The sequence below is a fragment of the Montipora foliosa genome, chromosome 3, assembly GCF_036669935.1.
Source record: "Montipora foliosa isolate CH-2021 chromosome 3, ASM3666993v2, whole genome shotgun sequence".
Classification (NCBI taxonomy): domain Eukaryota; kingdom Metazoa; phylum Cnidaria; class Anthozoa; order Scleractinia; family Acroporidae; genus Montipora; species Montipora foliosa.
Window position 1 is genome coordinate 29044217 of NC_090871.1, and position 5000 is coordinate 29049216.

General features: G+C 39.1%; 1 pseudogene; it reads left to right on the forward strand.

Annotated features, from left to right (window-relative positions):
• The first annotated feature begins 690 nt into the window (after nucleotides 1–690).
• LOC137995533 (uncharacterized) lies at nucleotides 691–1500 on the forward strand (annotated as a pseudogene).
• Nucleotides 1501–5000: the final 3500 nt, after the last annotated feature.

The following is a 5000-nucleotide window of genomic DNA, read 5'->3' on the forward strand; positions in this document are numbered from 1 at the left end:
AGAATTCAGGGAGGGTTGCATGGGCTTCCATTTGCATCAGGGACAAAAATGCAAGAAATTGAAATGGAACAGACCAAACTAAAATGGTTTAGATTTTCCGGAAATTTGCCAATTTGCGGACCTATATCAATGTAGGTTATGTACACAGAAACGATAAAAAGAAGAAAAAGAGTGGAAAATAGTAGAACTAACACTATGCTCTAATGATAAAAAAAAATTATCAATTGTGGAAACATGGAAACAATGGAGAAAAGAAAACAAAGTAGGAAAAAAGGATACGTCGGGTATACAACACTGATTAAGTAACTAGATAACTAAATAATGCTTACATGCTGGCATAACCTAAGACCCAAGACTATGAAAAGGAAAAGAGGACTGCATTTATACATACGTGTAGTATAGCATTAGTATAGCTATATATTGCTCGATAATAGTAGTAATAAGAAATTGGAGGATTTAGCATCACATAAATGATTATAAAGAAGCAGACAAGTATAGAGTTTTAAAATATCGGGGAACTTTAAAATATTCAAGCCCACTGTAATGGGGGGATGATATGGTCTCGAATAGGGACGTCATTTATTATAGGAAAATTCACCACCCGACGAGAGAATTCCACGTTAAATTTCACGCGAAAAACGGATATATCTCACGTTATTCGAAGCGATGAGTGTGATATATCGGTTTTCCAGTTAAATTTAACGTGGAATTCACGAGTCAGGAGATGAATATTTTCCTTGAGTCGCATAGCGTTTTGAAAATGTCCTTGATGAAATGTTGCAGTATTCAGTGGGCGCTAAAAAAGTCATTTCAAATGAACTGTCACCTGTCAATAGCCAGCAAATAGGAATCAAGCCTTCGTTTTCTGAACTTTTAAAGAGGCTCCAATTTATATTTTTACGTTGAAAATCATTAAACTGAATGCACTGGGAGCTTTAATATCGCGGGTATTTCACCAGCACAACGTATGTGCAGCATCGAAGAAACTCTTTATCGTGAAGGCAAAATGCCCACATACTACAGAAGATATGTGGACGACACGTCAACCATCATACGTGACAAAACATCAGCTGATAAATTTCTTGAGACTCTTAGCCACGGCCATTCATCTGTTAAGTTTACCATGGAGACACAGAATAAAAGCATGTTCCCTTTTCTTGGCACTCAATTGTTAAACAAATTGACACACATTGAGACAAAGGTTTATATAAAACCCACAACACAAACACTGACCTTTTATTATGCTACAAGAGTCATGTTGACGATCGCGGGATATAAACGCGCGGCCTTTGAAAGACTATGCTTGATCGTGCTCTTCGACTTTCTTTTAACTGGTCCTATTTCTCTGAGGAATGTGATCGCGTCAAACTATTGTTTTCTCGACTAAAATACCCAGTTAAACGTATTAACTCAACAATCACTCGCTCTATTGCCGTCAAAGTATTTGATCAACCTTCTTCTTCAGCGGCTGACACCAGGGAGCATTGTTCTTCCATTTAATTAGGGTGACTCAAACCAGTTTCAACACTTGAAAGAAACGTTCTTATTAGAAGGATTGACACTGCGACACTTTATCAATTAACAGCAATGTTATGGTACAATATCAAACACCAACAGGCCATTTTCGAAATATTAATATTCAGCTTGACAGAGAGGCAGAGAGGAGAAAAATAATAGAAACAGGTTGCAATGGATGTGAAAGATATCAACATATCAGGCCACTTTCCTTTGTCTTTGGCCTCCAAACCTCTCTTTCAAGCTGAATTTTAATATATCAAAAGTGGTCTATTTTTCCTAAAAAAGATTCGGTCATTGTTGTGACGTAAGAAAATTCTGCACATGTAGCGGGTTCAGAGCCACCTTAAATATATGAAAATTTAATGAAGCTCTGAATTCGTTCCACGGAATTTCTTTTAACTTTGCAACGAGATTCATCTTGGCCTGCTGATTACTTTTGTGCCATAAAAAATTGGGGTCACCGAGTTTGTTTTTCAGCTATGAGCAACTAAAGCCAAAATATGGGGTGTTTTTGGAAGGCTTTCCTGTTGCCGTGGTAACTTGTTACGTCACGAAAATGACTGCATCTTGTTCAGCAATAATTGGTGTTTCACATGGTACCATAACATTGCTGTTATGTGATAAAGTGTTTTAGCGTCATTTCTTCAAATAACAAGGTCTCCTGAAGGTGTTGAAACTGGTTTGAGCCACCTTAAAGACCAACCCTCAGCTGATAACCTACGGAATCAACTTAAAGACCTAGCCAGAAAATTCACACCACCGTTCAGCCTGTTTTTGTAAGTCACAAGATTGAACGAGATCTTAAACTGCGAGGATTTAAGCCACCAGTTGTGAACCAACAGTGCCTTGTTTACAAATTTGAATGTGACCTGTGCCCTACAGGTTAAGTTGGTTTCCCACGCCTGCACTTACATCAACGCATTGCTGCACATAAAGGCTCGTCCTCACCTATTGGCAAATTATGCTTCCTTGAACCCTTGATATTGATTTCAAAATAGACTTCCAGGTGATCTGAGTTAACTACTGAGTTGGAGCACACTGGTTTGGTAAAACTCTCTGGAAAATTTGTAGCCACAAGATCGAGGATGTGGCCATGAATATGAGTAGGATCTTCAATCAACTGAATTAAGGAAAAATCATCTAAAAGATTGCAAAACTGGTTTTCTAGTTCCTGGGATGAAGAAGTCAACTGCCAATCGATTTGAGGAAAATTAAAGTCCCCAAGAAGCAGTAGATGTGAATATCCAGAAGATTCTACTTTAGTTAAAGTGCTGAACAAAAAAGGAATAAAGGAATTGGAATCATCTGGAGGTCTGTAAGCAGCAATGACAGCAATTTTAGGAAAACCAGGAATCTTTAATTCGCAGACCATTATTTCGCCACCACTCCTCAGCTCAGGTTTAATTGAGCACGACAGATCTTCTCTAGAAGCCAATAACAAACCACCTCCTTTTCTATCACCAGGTCGGTCGAGCCTGAAAATGTTATATCCTCGAGGCAAAATTTCGTAGTCATCAATGTTGTCTTTTAACCAAGTTTCTGTAACAACAACCAGACTGGGTAAACTCGCATAAGTGAGTTGTTGAAACTGAATAAATTTATTGGATGAGGCAGTGACAGATTTGAGACTGCGAGCATTCAAAAGTATACAGCATAACTTGGAGTTATTTAGATCGTAAACATTGAAGGGGCCAGAGAACGAAGAACTCGTGCTTGATCTAGAATTCTCTAAAGATGCAAAGGACTCCGAAGATGGAGAACCAGTATGCGGAGATAAAGATGACCGCGGTAGAGGGATAAGTTCACAGGCGGAGCACCGCCGTTCATCAGTCGACAGACCAAGTTGACTTTCACTTGGCGTGAAACCAAAACGAGCATCCATCGCAAAAGATAGCTTTTTGATTGGACCTGCACGGTTTATTGCAAGTTTCGAGCTTTTATGTTACACGGTAGAACGTCTGTTTTACTAATTTTGTATTCATTAAAGTAATTTGAAGGGAGTTCTACTTCGCTGTCCGTCCAGGTGAATAGGCCATTTCCGGGTTAATGTCTGCCTCCTCTTCAAATCGAGTCTAATTGCAAAGTTTTTGTGATGGTAATTAGTTCTACTTTACATATGAATGAAAACTAATTTTTCATGAGGAAATTAGACTCGCTTTGAAGAGGAGGCTGACATGAACTCGTAAATGGCCTACTGCAATGTACTTTTCGCCGCATGCTTGCAAGAACAAAATGGTTTTTCAAAACAATTTTCGCATAAAGTCTTAGCAGATCCCAAAAATCTAAGGTAGTGTACAAGGCATGCTGTTGGGACTGTGACAATTTTTATATTGGTAAATCGATTTGAAGATTGAAAGAAAGATCATTTTCGGGCTCTCACAAATGCATGCGGGGTCAAGACTTCTGAGGATACCATCAGGACTAGTCATAACATCAAAAGGGATCAATTTCAGATTCGGTCGTTTTAATCTAAACTAGACCCTCCGTGAGGGTACACTGAGTTGCCTGTGGTACGTGCACCGTTCCAAACAATTTTTTTCAAGGTCATTAAGAAGTCATACAAGAAGAGGCCCTTTGGCTCACAGGTCCTCACACGTTCGTACGACGAAACAGATCTGTCCTTGCGTAATATGTAGCTCTAACAGTGTTTTGGTATTGTCTATCATTGTAGTGCCACGGTAGAAGTCTTGGGTAAATAGTCTGAGAAGACATGTGGTTACTAGCAAAGTACTGAACCCAGAAAGATTGAAGAAAATAAATGGGAAGTGAGAAACATTGGCTTCTGGGCTGACATGTTGATAAACTTCTTTTCACCACAAGTTTAAGCGTGCCCGCTGAGCATCTGACAGCTTGGTAATGCCGAAGTTCGCTGAACTTAATCCCTGTTCGGCGGGGTTAGTGTTTGGATGGGAGACCAGAAGAACAGAAGCATCGGACCGAAAATACTATTAACGCTAACAAATGCGAACTCAGCAAGGTACAGATCTTGTTAGCTTGCTTTATGCGAAAACAAATATTGATGCAAAAGTAAATAAATATTGATACACAGTTTTTAGAAAGAGCAGAAGGAAGTCTCCAAGACGGTCGATCGAGAATAACATATTTACGCCATGAAAACAACATTAAATTTTGAACCGTGAATATAGAAGATAAAAAGTTACGATCAGCGACAAACATTTTGGGAGATTTTTGCTACGTTCAAATAAATCGCCAAATCGAAAGTGACATGGCCGGAATTCAGCGGGCGCCGTGATTAAGTTACCGCGGCATGTTTACTCGCCAAACAGTGAAGCATCTGTGTCAAATGATGGCAAGATACCGGGTTTTTGTAAGTTTCTTTTTCTGTCAAGTGTTATAAAGTTTGACAATGAAATGAGCGAAGTCAAAACGAAGATCACAATCGCCCAACTCTTGTTTATGCAAAGTCAAAATTTACTCTCCAAGACGCGTTCGACGTTATTTATCACCAGGTAATTTCATCA